Raw genomic sequence first — 15,319 nt, forward strand, 5'->3', positions numbered from 1 at the left:
ACATTAGCGATGGGCTAATGTCAGTCAGCTACATAACAGTGTGCTTTATAACTCCCTGCCTGCCGCTGTTCTCTTAAAATAAAGACTTATAATATGCTAATGAGCCTCTAGGTGCTATGAGGCTGTTGTTGCAGCACCTAGAGGCTCCGTCTATTCACCCTTTGGCAGTGGCACGCCCATGTCCAGTTGATTGACGTCCGAGTTCTCCTCTTCGTCCCGTAAATCCCGCGCCTGCGCCGAATACTAAACAGGACGGCGTGGGATCAGGGGCGTAACGATCGCGGTGCGACAGCGACCAGGGGTAGAGGTGGGACATGGGCATGGCTGGAGGTGGGACATGGGTGGGGCCTGGAAGGGGTCCCTCCCTCCCTTCTGTTCGGGTTTGGCTTGAAGAAAAGGTGGCAACCCTACTCTATGACAATCAGTCATTCTCTCTCTTATTTCTCCAGGTTGGAGGGATGAACTATCTCTGCTGTACTGTATAATCCTATACTTCTGTATCCTCTTCTAGGAATACTGTACTGAATTCTGACAAATGGCATTTTTCTCTTTAATTATGGTGGGTAGTTTGTAGCTTAGAATCTCTCCGCCTGATGCAAAGGAGGCTGGAGTCTGATAAACAACAGTTACCTTCCTTTGTCCATATTCTCATTCCCTCTCTGAGTTGCCTGGTTCTTCTGTAATCTTTTTCCTTCTATGGGCTGGTACATGGAACTCAGTTTGGAGTATGGAACTCTCCAAAATGGCTAAGGAGATCAGACATCGCACACACTGACCTTCTTGCTCCTTCTGCACTGTGCACTGTGTGTAGGGCGGAGTTAGCCCTGGGAGGCTTGTTAGAACCTCCCCCTCCCGATGCAACTTTGTGAGAACACATTTACAAGCAGAGTTTACATAAAACACAATCACAACATTAAGCAATGTGTTTCAGGACACTGCGAAATGATATCTAGAGATTGGTATGAGACCACATAGGCAATGCCATGAAGGGGCCTTCACAAATGGACATCACACAGATCCTACTGCCAGGATTATGGTGTGGGGTGGCATAATGTACAGTAGCCGGACCCCTCTTCATTTAAGGCAGTGTTTCCCAACCAGTGTGCCTCCAGCTGTTGCAAAACTACAACTCCCAGCATTCCTCGCACAGCCAAAGGCTGTCCGGGCATGCTGGGAGTTGTAGTTTTGCAACAGCTGGAGGCACACTGGTTGGGAAACACTGATTTAAGGTACACCAACAGCTCGGCATTAGATTGATTTGATAAGGATAATATTTTAGTCCCAGTTTCCTGAAAGTTTTTCTAAAGTCTGAAGCAGTAAACATCTGCTGACCATTATTAGTTTAGAAACATTAGACATTAAATATTGTGAAGACTTTTGTATCATGGAATGTGGAAAGACTGTAGTAACTAAAAAACATTCAGAGTAGAGATGAGCAAATCTTTTGAGATTCAGTTCATTTCAGGTTTGCCAAATTTTTCTAAAAGTTCAGTTTGGATCTGAATCGATCCTTCCCAAACCAAAGTTGCTCAAATTGCCCTGAAATTTTTTATATCACACCCTCTAGTCTCCTAGGACTCCTAGGTCGTGACTCTGTGTCTTCACATGCGGTTGCCTTTGGCAACGTGGTTTGCATGTGAGGCACTTTTCCTTGGATGTGGTGTTTCCCCATTTTGGTTTGCACGAGGGTAAGGTGTGTCTGGTAGGTGTGGTGGGTGTGACCTCAGGCCTCCTTATATGTTGGTGTGGTGGAGCCTGAAGGTCAGTTTGATTTTGATTGTCAGCTTGGTGTGGAGCTCTGCTCCTGGGCTGTTTGTGATTATGTCTGTGTGAGTCACCCTTATTTATTATTCTGTTTCCTTTGCTGTGTCTGTTGTCCCCTCCGGTGTGTTTCTGTCATTCCTCCCCCCAACTGGTGTATGTAGTTATGGTGTGGGTTTTGCTTGGAGGTTTGATTGTGGTGTGTGACGGCTCGGGAAGGGGCGTGCTTTCCCGGAGGGGTTAAGCGAAGGCAAGACTGTGGGTTTCCCAGCCTGGAGCCTCCGTCCATCGTGGCTGCGGCAGGTAAGTGTAGATAGCATTGTTATGTTGCTGTGCCGTACTGCTTCACCCATAGCCTTGCATCCTGTCAGCTACTGGGCCTCTGGAGATGCTTGTCATCCGTGTCGTGGATGCGCAGGTATTCTCTGCCCTGTCATCAGGCCTAGGGTGTAGTAGGGATAGCAGGGTCCTAGGTTGGTGAGCATGAGCCCCCTTACCTTCTGAGGCGGATCATGCGCTAGGAGTCTAGGGAGAGCTCAGGGTTACATTAGGAGGTGACCTGCTCCCTGTTCCTTGCTATCTGGCGTTGCAGCCTCAGCTATTGCACGATGGGGAGTTTTCCCCACTCCCCGCCGTGACAATGTTATGGGGGTCATTAGATAGCCCCTTTAGCTGGTTGTGGATCCATCGAAGTAATGTACAGTAGCGGCACAAGCCTCTACCAAACTCTGGTGTATCCAGCACCAGCAGTTGCCATCCATAATTTTTCTTTTTTCTGGACAACTTATCCCAAAATCAAGGACAGCCAACATATTTTACAGGCAAATTGGAAAACCATAATGGATGATAAATATTATAAGTAATACATGTATATAGCTCAATGTACTGATAAGAACTCACTATCAGCATTTACTGTGAGCTGTAAAATGATAATAGTTACCACTAAAATAATATAGTCAAGTACCACCAGCCTCAAAAAAAATCACAGACATGCCTATTTTTTTTTTCATGCCATGAGCGTGGAAAAGTTGCAGATTGTGGTGCAAATAACCTTTGCATTGCAATCATGCGCCAGAAATATGCCTAATGTAGGCGTTTTTCTGAATAGTAAATGACCGCCTATATCTTTTCTCACCCCCTCCCTAAGCTTTTGAATGCAATGACATCAATAGTGAATAATGTCAGAGTGACACTGACATAGATAGCTATAGGTAAACATATATTTGATGGCATTAATGAAAAGCGGCTTAAAAAAACATGGTGGCATGTGTTATGTTTTTTCATAGTCCAAAGCTTCCATAAATTATTGGGGGAAGATGGTGTTTGAACACACACAGCGTTATGGTGAAAAAACTGTGGCTTGATTGGGGACCAAGCATCCAAAAATTATCCAAAAATAATGCCTACAACCAATACTAAGACTAACTGCCCCTACACAGCTTCTACCCATTTGTGGTGATTTTACAATCTTTTTGTTCTCTTGGTCATGGATGTTGACATATCTGTCCCAGCATTGCCAGTGTACAGTCTTAGGGCTCATGCACACAAACGTATTTTCTTTCCCTGTCCGTTCAGGTTTTTTTTGCGGACTGTATGCGGAACCATTCATTTCAATGGGTCTGCAAAAAAACAGAAGGTACTCCGTGTGCATTCCTTTTCTGTATGTCCATATTTCCATTCCACAAAAAAAAAGGACAAGGATAGTACTGTTCTAAAACATTTGGAGCAAGGGCCTGCTGGTGACTCTCTAAAACATTAAGGGTGAGTGCCTGCTGCTGATCTGAGCATTTAAAAAGTTATAGGCGAGTGCCTGCTGCTGAGCTGACCATTAAAGAAATTATGGGCGAGGGCCTGCTGGTGAGCTGACCCTGTAAAACATTATGGTTGAGGGGCCTGCTGGTGAGCTGACCCTCAAAAACATAAAATGTGAGGGCCTGCTTGTGAGCTGACCCTGTAAAACATTATGGCTGAGGGCGTGCTGGTGAGCTGACCCTCAAAAATATTTTAGGTGAGGGCCTTCTGGGGAGCTGACCCTGTAAAACATTATGGCTGAGGGCCTGCTGGTGAGCTGACCCTCAAAAATATTTTAGGTGAGGGCCTTCTGGGGAGCTGACCCTGTAAAACATTATGGCTGAGGGCCTGCTGGTGAGCTGACCCTCAAAAACATTATATGCAAGGGCCTGCTGGTGAGCTGACCCTCTAATAGATTATAGGTAAGGGCCTGCTGGTGAGATTACCCTCTAAAACATTACATGCAAGGGCCTTCAGGTAAGCTGACCCTCTAAAAGATTGTAGGTGAGGGCCTGCTGGTGAGCTGATCCTGTAAAACATTATATGCGAGGGCCTGCTGGTGAGCTGACCCTCTAAAAAATTATATGCGAGGGCCTGTTGGTGAGCTGACCCTCTAAAAAATTATATGCGAGGGCCTGTTGGTGAGCTGACCCTGTAAAACATTATATGCGAGGGCCTGCAGCTGAGCTGACCCTCTAAAAGATTGTAGGTGAGGGCCTGCTGGTGAGCTGATCCTATAAAAAATTATATGTGAGGGCCTGCTGGTGATATGACTCTGTAAAATATTATATGCGAGGGCCTGCTGGTGAGCTGACCCTGTAAAACAATATATGCGAGGGCCTGCTGGTGAGCTGACCCTCTACAACATTAGGAGCGAGGGCAGACTAATAAGCATGTTGATATGATGGAAGAGGAGGAGGATGAGAAAAGATAGATTGAACCATATACCCTTTTTTGTGGTGGAAGGGGTGTATTGGAATACAGTGTATTGAGTACATTATAAAAAACACATTTAAAGTGCCTTTATGTTCATCAGCTTTCCTCTGGAGGAGTCGAGAAGTCATGGTCAATCCAGGCCTTGTTCAATTTTATAAGTCAATTTGTCAGCATTTTCAGTTGACAGGCGGATACGCTTATTTGTTATAATGTCACCAGCAGCACTAAATACCCGCTCAGATAAAACGCTGGTGGCAGGGCAGTCCAGCACCTCCAAGGCGTAGAGCGCCAGTTCATGCCACATGTCCAGCTTGGACACCCAATAGTTGTAAGGCACTGAGGGATCATTGAGGACGCTGTCACAGGCTGCTATGTACTCCTTCACCATCTTCCAAAATTTTTCCCTCCTTATGACACTAGGCCGCCCATCAGGGTGAGGGTGCTGGCAGGGTGTCATGAAACTGTCCCAGGCTTTGGAGAGTGTTGCCCTGCCTCTGTTGGAACTGCTGTGTGTTGCCCTTGTCTCCCTTGCTTGGTTGGCCAAGGAACTACGGTCTCTGCCGCCAGCGTTGTCAGATGGACGTTTTTGGAGCAATTTTTCAACAAGGATTTTCTGGTATTGCACCATTTTACTCGTCCTCTTCACCAGAGGAATGAGAAATGAGAAGTTCTCTTTGTAGCAGGGGTCGAGAAAGGTGAACAACCAGTAATCCCTGTTGTCTAAAATGCGTATAAAACGCGGGTCGCGAGAAAGGCAGCCTAACATGAAATCAGCCATGTGTGCCAGAGTACCAACAGACAAGACTTTGCTGTCATCATCAGGAGGATCACTCTAAATCTCCTCATCCTCTTCCCCCTCTTCTGCCCACCCACGCTGAACAGATGGAATTAAACTTCCATGAGTACTACCCTCTGTAGCGGAGGCAACCGTCTCCTCCTCCTCCTCCTCCTCTTCATTGTCCAATTCGCGCTGAGAAGATGAACTGAGGGTGGTCTGGCTATCACCCTGTGTAATGTCTTCCCTCATTTCCACCTCTTCCACATGCAATGCGTCGTCCTTAATTGTGAGCAGGGAGCGTTTGAGTAGACACAGAAGTGGGATAGTTACGCTGATAATGGCGTTATCGCCGCTCAGCATCTGTGTTGATTCCTCAAAGTTTCTTAAAACCTCACAAAGGTCAGACATCCATGCCTACTCCTCGCTTGTGAATAGCGGAAGATGACTGAAAAGGAGACGCCCATATTGCAGCTGGTATTCCACTAATGCCCTCTGCTGCTCACAAAGCCTGGCCAACATGTGGAACGTGGCGTTCCAGTACGTGCTCACGACGCACAACAGCCGGTGAGCTGGCAATTTCAAACGTTGCTGCAGCGCTGACAGATCGGATGAAGCTGTCGATGACTTGCGGAAATGTGCACACACGCGGTGCACCTTCACCAGTAGCTCAGGCAAATTGGGGTAGGTTTTGAGAAACCACTAAGTTCAAAATGTGGGCTAGGCATGGGATGTGTCTGAGCTTCCTGAGCTCCAAAGCCGCTACTAAGTTACGGCCATTTTCTGACACAACCATGCCTGGTTGTAGGTTGAGTGGTGAGAGCCACAGCTCAGCCTGGTCTCTTATGCCCTGCAGCTGTGTCCTGTTTGTCCCCTAAGCATATGAGCTTCAGCACGGCCTGTTGCCGCTTCCCCACTGCGGTGCTACACTGCTTCCAGCTACCAACTGATGACTGACTGGTGCTGCACAAGGATAAATCGGAGGTGGAAGTGAAGGAGGAGGCAGAGGAGGAAAAGTGGGGTTTTTTAGCCACTAACGTAGGTCCTTGTGGAAACCCTGATCGATGTAGGGCCCGCAATCCTTGTCTCAAGAGGTTCATGATGAGGATGAGACACAGTTGTCAATAAGTGAGGTTCTTGTTAGGTCAACAAGTCAGGAGGATGACCAGAGTGAGGAAGTGGAAGAAAAGGTGGTGGACGATGAAATCACTGACCCAGCCTGGGAAGGTGGCAAGCAGAGCGAAGACAGCAGTACAGAGGGGGAGGGATCCGCAGCACCGCAACAGGCTGGAAGAGTCAGTGGGGTGGCAAAAGGGAGAAGGCGGGCCACACCAAACAAGCCTACAACTGTTCCCTGGAGCACCCCCTTGTGGTGATTTCCCTTGGAAAGGGGTAGGTTTTCCGCAGTCTGGCGCTTTTTTGAGGAAAGTGCGGACAATAAAAGAATAGTCATTTGCAACCTGTGCCATACAAAAATGAGCAGGGGCGTGAACACTAGCAACCTCACCACTACCAGCATGATCCGCCACATGGCATCAAAGCACCATAATAGGTGGGCCAAACACCTGGGTCCACAATCAGTGTCTGCGGGTCACACCACTGCCTCCTCTTCTTCTGTGTTACGTGCTGGCCAATCCCCTGTCCAAGACGCAGGCCCGGATGCCTCCCGCCCTGCACCTGGACCTTCGCAAGCACCATCATAGAGCACATACACTTTTGTGTCCCAGCGCAGCGTTCAGATGTACAGGCCTTTGAACAAAAGCGCAAATAACCAGCCACCCACCCACAGGCCATAGCAGTAAATGCACAACTTTCCAAATTGCTGGCCCTGGAAATGTTGCCATTTAGGCTAGTGGACACAGAGGCTTTCCGCAGCCTGATGGCAGTGGCCGTCCCTCGTTACTCAGTCCCCAGCCACCACTCTTTTTCAAGGTGTGCCGTCCCCGCCTTACACAAGCATGTGTCCCGTAACATCACCCGTGCCTTGACCAATGCAGATATTGGGAAGGTCCACTTAATGACTGACACATGGACAAGTGCTTTTGGCCAGGGACACTACATTTCCCTGACAGCACACTGGGTGAACGTCGTGGAGGCTGGGAGAGAGTCGTACCCTGGGATGGCACAGGTGCTACTGATGCCAAGGATTGCGGACCCTACTTCCATTAGGATTTCCACCCCCATTACATTAGTGGCTTCTCCTCGTCCACCTCTTTCTCCACTTCCACCTCTGAATTCTCATCTTGCAGCACCAGTCAGCCATCAGTCAGTAGCTTGAAGCTGTTTAGCACTGCAGTGGGCAAGCAGCAACACGCTGTGCTGAAACTAATTTGCTTAGATGACAAACAGAGCTGTGGCAGGGTATAGGGGACCAGACTGAGCTGTGCCTCTATCGCCACTCAACCTACAACCAGGTTGTGTGTGATAATGGCCGTAACTTGGTGGTGGCTTTGGAGCTCGGAAAGCTCACACACATACCATGCCTAGCCCACGTGTTCAACTTAGTGGCTCAGTGGTTTCTCAAAACCTACCCCAATTTGCCTGAGCTACTGGTGAAGGTGCACCGCGCGTGTGCCCATTTCCAAAAGTCATCTACAGCTTCAGCCGGTCTGTAAACGCTGCAGCAGCTCTTGCAATTGCTAGCTCACCGACTGTTGTGCGACGTGAGCACGCACTGGAACTCCACGTTTCACATATTGGCCAGACTTTGTGAGCAGCAGAGGGCAGTAGTGGAATACTAGCTGCAATATGGTCATCGCCTTTCCAGTCAGCTTCTGCTCTTCACAAGCGACGAGTGGGCATGGATGACTGACCTCTGTGAGGTTTTACGCAACTTTGAGGAATCAACACAGATGGTGAGCGGCGATGCCACTATTATCAGCGTAACCATCCCACTTCTGTGTCTACTGAAACGCTCGCTGCTCACAATGAAGGCGGACACTTTACATGTGGAAGAGGTGTAAATGGGGGAAGACAGTACATAGGGTGATAGCCAGACCACCCTCAGTTCGTCTTCTCAGCGCGAATGATGAGGAGGAGGAGCAGGAGATGGTTGCCTCCGCTGCAGAGGGTAGTACCCATGGAATTTTTATTCCATCTGTTCAGCGTGGATGGGCAGAAGAGGAGGAAGAGGATGAGGAGATTTAGTCATCCTCCTGATGAGGACAGCGAAGTCTTGTCTGTTGGGACTCTGACACACATGGCTGACTTTATGTTATGCTGCCTTTCCCGTGACCCTCGCGTTATACGCATTTTGGCCAACACCGATTACTGGTTGATCACCCTTCTCGATCCCCGCTACAAAGAGAACTCATTTCTCATTCCTGTGGTGGAGAGGACTAACAAAATGGTGCAACACCAGAAGGTCCTTGTGTAAAAATTGCTCCAAAAATTTCCAGCTGACTTCGCTGGCAGCAGAGTACGTAGTTCCTCGGGCAACCGGGGAGGGGAGGGGAACACACAGCAGTTCCAACAGAGGCAAAGCAATACTGTCCAAGGCCTGGGACAGTTTCATGACACCCCGCCAGCACCTCACCCTAATGCGCGGCCTAGTGTCACAAGGAGGGAAACGTTTTGGAAGATGGTGAAGGAGTACATAGCAGACTGTGTCAGCGTCCTCAGTGATCCCTCTGTGCCTTACAACTATTGGGTGTCCAACCTGGACACGTAGCACGGACTGGCGTTCTACGCCTTGGAGGTGCTGGCCTGCCCTGCCGCCAGCGTTTTGTCAGAGCGGGTATTTAGTGCTGCTGGAGGCATAATAACTGATAAGCGCATCCGCCTGTGAACTGAAAATGCTATTATCAAAATGAACAAGGCCTGGATTGCCCCTGACTTCTCTACTCCACTAGAGGAAAGCGGCTAAACATAAAGGCACTTTAAATGTGGCTTTTATGGAGTATTGAATACACTGTATTCCCATGCACCTCTTTCACCACAAAAAAGGGTATATGGTTCAATCTTCCTTTTCTCGTCCACCTCCATTATATCAACATGCTTATTAGGCTGCCCTCACTCCTAATGTTTTAGAGGGTCACCAACAGGCTCTCGACTATAATGTTTTAGAGGGTCAGCTCAGCTGCAGGCCCTCGCCCCTAATGTTTTAGATAGTCAGATCAGCAGCAGGCACTCACCCCTAATGTTTTAGAGGGTCATCTCAGCAGCAGACACTCACCCCTAATGTTTTAGATGGTCAGATCAGTAGCATGCACTCGCCACTAATGTTTTAGAGGGTCAGTTCAGCAGCAGACCCTCACCCCTAATGTTTTAGATGGTCAGATCAGCAGCAGGCCCTCGCCCCTAATGTTTTATAGGGTCACCAGCAGGCCCTCGCTCCTAATGTTTTAGAGGGTCACCAGCAGACCATCAATCATAATTTTTCAAGGGTGTGTATGATGTCCTCCTTTATGTGTAATAAAGGATGTATTGGAGTGCCGGTTCCTTGTAATTTTTGGCAGCCCTTTCACAACCATTTCAGTGGTGTTTCCATTAATTTCTGACCTTTTCCTGTGAACCAGACACCCTCCCCTCTTCAGTGCAGGGGGTGCCTGGTTTAATGCTCTGGGTCTCCCATTGGCTTCCATTGTGTTCTGGTGCTCTGTAGAGCACCCAAGCATCTCAAAGTGTTCTACTCGAGCACCAGAGCACCCAAGCACTTTGGTGCTCGATCAACACTAGTGAGTATGTGGGTTTTTTTTTTAACATAATTTCAGGGGAAATTGATTTGTTACCACAAAGCACAAGAAAATTCGGCTTTGCCGTGAATCGAATTTTCCCTGAAATTTGTATCGAAGTCCACTTCAGATACTTTCATTCGCTGAACCTTAATAACAATAAGATGCCATAAACAATTAAAAATGAGAATAAATGTACATGTAACTCAGGGCAGTTAGCCATCTTGCCATTGCTGTTCTTAACAGCATTTAAAGATATGCTTTACAACAGTCACTCAGGGCCATAGACATAATGGACAGAAAGGGGACCCTTACTGACTTCTATACGAGAGTTTTGTCGGCATGTTATGTGACCTGTGCAGAGGTCAGGAGGGAGTAGATAAGCTGTGATATTACCTGTTGTGGATGGTGGATCCTGTGTTAAATATACAGTCAGGTCCATAAATATTGGGACACCGACACAATTCTAAGACTTTTTGCTCTATACACCACCACAATGGATTTGAAATGAAATGAACAAGATGTGCTTTAACTGCGAACTATCAGCTTTAATTTGAGGGTATTTACATCCAAATCAGGTGAACGGTGTAGGAATTACAACAGTTTGCATATAAGCCTCCCACTTGTTAAGGGACCAAAATTAATGGGACAATTGGCTTCTCAGCTGTTCCATGGCCAGGTGTGTGTTATTCCCTCATTATCCCAATTACAATGAGCATATAAAAGGTCCAGAGTTCATTTCAAGTGTGCTATTTGCATTTGGAATCTGTTGCTGTCAACTCTCAAGATGAGATCCAAAGAGCTGTCACTGTCAGTGAAGCAAGCCATCATTAGGCTGAAAAAACACGACAAACCCATCAGAGAGATAGCAAAAACATTAGGCGTGGCCAAAACAACTGTTTGGAACATTCTTAAAAAGAAGGAATGCACAGGTGAGCTCAGCAACACAAAAAGACCACGGAAAACAACTGTGGTGGATGACCGAAGAATTCTTTCCCTGGTGAAGAAAACACCCTTCCCAACAGTTGGCCAGATCAAGAACACTCTCCAGGAGGTAGGTGTATGTGTGTCAAAGTCAACAATCAAGAGAAGACTTCACCAGAGTGAATACAGAGGGTTCACCACAAGATGTAAACCATTGGTGAGCCTCAAAAACAGGAAGGCCAGATTAGAGTTTGCCCAAACGACATCTAAAAAAGCCTTCACAGTTCTGGAACAACATCCTATGGACAGATGAGACCAAGATCAACATATACCAGAGTGATGGGAATATAAGAGAATGGAGAAGGAAAGGAACTGCTCATGATCCTAAGCATACCACCTCATCAGTGAAGCATGGTGGTGGTAGTGTCATGGCGTGGGCATGTATGGCTGCCAATGGAACTGGTTCTCTTGTATTTATTCATGATGTGACTGCTGACAAAAGCAGCAGGATGAATTCTGAAGTGTTTCGGGCAATATTATCTGCTCATATTCAGCCAAAGGCTTCAGAACTCATTGGACGGCGCTTCACAGTGCAGATGGACAATGACCCAAAGCATACTGCAAAAGCAACCAAAGAGTTTTTAAAGGGAAAGAAGTGGAATGGTATGCAATGTCCAAGTCAATCGCCTGACCTAAATCCGAGTGAGCATGCATTTCACTTGCTGAAGACAAAACTGAAGGGAAAATACCCCAAGAACAAGCAGGAACTGAAGACAGTTGCAGTAAAGGCCTGGCAGAGCATCACCAGGGATGAAACCCAGCGTCTGGTGAGGTCTATGCGTTCCAGACTTCAGGTTGTAATTGACTGCAAAGGATTTGCAACCAAGTATTAAAAAGTGAAAGTTTGATTTATGATTATTATTGTGTCCCATTACTTTTGGTCCCTTAACAAGTGGGATGCACATATGCAAACTGTTGTAATTCTGACAACGTTCACCTGATTTGGATGTAAATACCCTCAAATGAAAGCTGACAGTCTGCAGTTAAAGCACATCTTGTTTGTTTCATTTCAAATCCATTGTGGTGGTGTATAGAGCCCATAAAAATTGAATTGTCGGTGTCCCAATATTTATGGACCTGACTATATATATATATGAAAAATGGCGGCACTGGCAACAAATGGAAAAAATCGGGTGCACGTTCCAAGGGAATAGACTTCTTACCCCAGTAAATAATCCAGAAAATGAGCTGCACTCCGGTAGGTTAAGAACAAATGGATCCTTTAATCACCCGTGCGGTGCCAATATATATATTGATGTCTGTCATACTTAGGCTACTTTCACACTTGCGTTCAGAGCGGGTCCGTCTGATGTCTGCTCAGACGGATCCGCTCCTATAATGCAGACGTTTGTATCCGTTCAGAACGGATCCATCTGCATTATAGTTTGAAAAAAAAACTAAGTATGAAAGTAGCCTGAGCGGATCCGTCCAGACTTTACATTGAAAGTCAATGGGGGACGGATCCGTTTGAAGATTGAGCCATATGGTGTCATCTTCAAGCGGATCCGTCCCCATTGACTTCCATTGTAAGTCTGGACGGATCCGCTTGCCTCCGCACGGCCAGGCGGACACCCGAACGCTGCAAGCAGCGTTCGGGTGTCCGCTTGCTGAGCGGAGCGGAGGCTGAACGCCGCCAGACTGATGCATTCTGAGCGGATCCGCGTCCACTCAGAATGCATTAGGGCTGGACGGATGCGTTCGGGGCCACTTGTGAGCCCCTTCAAACGGAGCTCACAAGCGGACACCCGAACGCAGGTGTGAAAGTAGCCTAATCCTGCCTTTAATGATAATGAGATAACTGTGGTAAACTGATTTGTATAGAGCAAGAAGTGGTGCCTATTATTAAGCTTAATGGCCAGTACAAAAACTACAGGAGTTTATTTTATTTTAATATAGATAACATGAAAAATTTTAAATATCACCTAAAAATTATGTTTAACGGAAAAACAACAGGTAATTTTTTGATTATACATTCCCTTTAAGTTACACTTCTGCTGAAAACTAAAAATTCCATAAAAACTCTATCTGTGGTGTGTGCTTCATAACTACAGAGAATCTGACATTAGTTATAATTCAGCAATGAACAATGTGAACGTCCCTTGCATTTGCAGACAGCTGGATCTGATATTCCCAGAGGGGCTTTTTCTTTAGGCATTTCAGATTGTTGTCTTCTATGCTTGTTGGGGACTGTGAAAGGTCACACACACACAAAGTCACATTAAGGTATTTATAAAGATTAGAAAACATCAGATTCTGTTTACAGTGCATTCTTTGTCACACACTGTATTCAATGTCACACAGTTTTAGATTACTAGAATTAATCTCTAGAGCAAAAGAAATTAGGATAACATTGTGCAAACTCACGTTCCTGAATTAAAAGGTTTATAGCCTTCACTTTATGGATCAGCAAATAATTCAGGTCTCATGCATAATGCTATGTCTAGATAGAACAACAGAAGCTGCTTCCATTACGGTTTACTGAATGCTGTTTGGTTTTATTTTAAGCCATATAAATTATAGTTTATCCAATAAGCAATTGATTATACATGAAATATGGAAAACATAAGAAGAAACATGGTAATTCAGGCAGTGCCAGGCTCACTGCTTGATGTGATTAAAAAACGTCTTAACCTTATGTTTAACGGGAATGATGTATACCAGAAAAATAGCTATTATTCCCCATGAATTGTAAACACGATAACATCTTCAAATAATTCTATATTGAAGAAATCTGTTACAATTCTGGTCTAATCATTTACTTTTTTTGTGTGACATTTATGAGAATGCAATCAGTCGAAGACATCAGTGTCATTATTAGCACTAGTGTTGATCGAATCAAAGTATACGAAGTGGACATCCATCTGAATTTCAGGAAAAATCTCAAGAATTTCCTCATGCTTTGTGGTCATCAATTTTCCATGAAATGGCGGTAAAAATAAAAATATACTGTATATATACCTCATCCATTTGAGCATGAAGAGGCCACTGCGGCCATCTTGATTGAAGATCCTGCGCACAATCTTGTGCTCGGTGACGTATGACATCGCCACACTAACCAGCGTGATGATGTCATCAAGCACTGCGTGAAATTTAGTGTGGTATCTTTAATCATCACGTCCAAATGGATAAGGTGAGTATTATTATCATATTATTTTTTTTTACCGGTTTAACCCTCGAACGCCCTCACTATTATTCCCAGATGCTATGATCAGCGATGAATATGGCATCTGAGGGGTTCAATGATGAAAGGGTAGCGCTATTGCCATTCCCCGTCATGTTCTAAACTTAGCTTACCTTATGTTCAATATTCCGAAACTCAATTGATGGATAGATATGGCTCCTGTACTGCGTTTGCAAAAAATTTCCAGTAGATCTTTATTACAAATTCTCAGAAGTTTGTCCCCTGCAGCCTGCATCTTTTCAGATACAACGCAGGCAGTTTTTTCTCCTTCACAGTGAAGTTCAACAGAGAAGTTGTTTGATGGCTATTTGAGAGCCCATAAACACTCACTAATATGATGAAATGGCTCTGAGGTGGCTATTTACTCGCACAGATATTTTGTTAGGTTACCTAGAACCAGTGCTTTAAGTGGGCCAAAAGAGGTGCCGGTACTCTATTAGGCGCCGGTGCTCCCCCCCCCTGCACATCAGACCCCCCCATCACACACATATATATTAGTTCCTCTATGTACCAGTACAGTACCCCCCCCACCACCGCACATTCGTTCCTCTCTGTACCAGTACCCCCCTGCACATCAGACCCCCCCCCCACTCATCACACACACACACATTAATTCCTCTCTGTACCAGTACCCCCCTGCCAGGGGGGTACTGGTACAGAGAGGAATTAATGTGTGTGTGTGTGTGATGAGGGGGGGGTCTGATGTGCAGGGGGGTACTGGTTCAGAGAGGAACGAATGTGCGGTGGTGGGGGGGGGGGTACTGGTACATAGAGGAACTAATATATATGTGTGTGATGGGGGGTCTGATGTGCAGAGGGGTACTGGTACAGAGAGGCACTAATGTGTGGTGGTGGTGGGGGGGGGGGGGTACTGGTAAAGAGAGGAACTAATGTGTGTGATGAGGGGGGGGTGGGTCTGATGTGCAGGGGGGTACTGGTACAGAGAGGAACGAATGTGCGGTGGTGGGGGGGGGGTCCTGGTACATAGAGGAACTAATATATATATGTGTGTGATGGGGGGGTCTGATGTGCAGGGGCCCCCTACACATCAGACCCACCCATCAGACACATATATATTAGTTCCTCTATGTACCAGTACCCCCCCCCCCCCACCACCGCACATTCGTTCCTCTCTGTACCAGTACCCCCCTGCACATCAGACCCCCCCCCCCTCATCACACACATTAATTCCTCTCTGTACCAGTACCCCCCTGCCAG

The sequence above is a fragment of the Bufo bufo genome, chromosome 8 (genome assembly GCF_905171765.1).
Source record: "Bufo bufo chromosome 8, aBufBuf1.1, whole genome shotgun sequence".
NCBI classification, from domain to species: domain Eukaryota; kingdom Metazoa; phylum Chordata; class Amphibia; order Anura; family Bufonidae; genus Bufo; species Bufo bufo.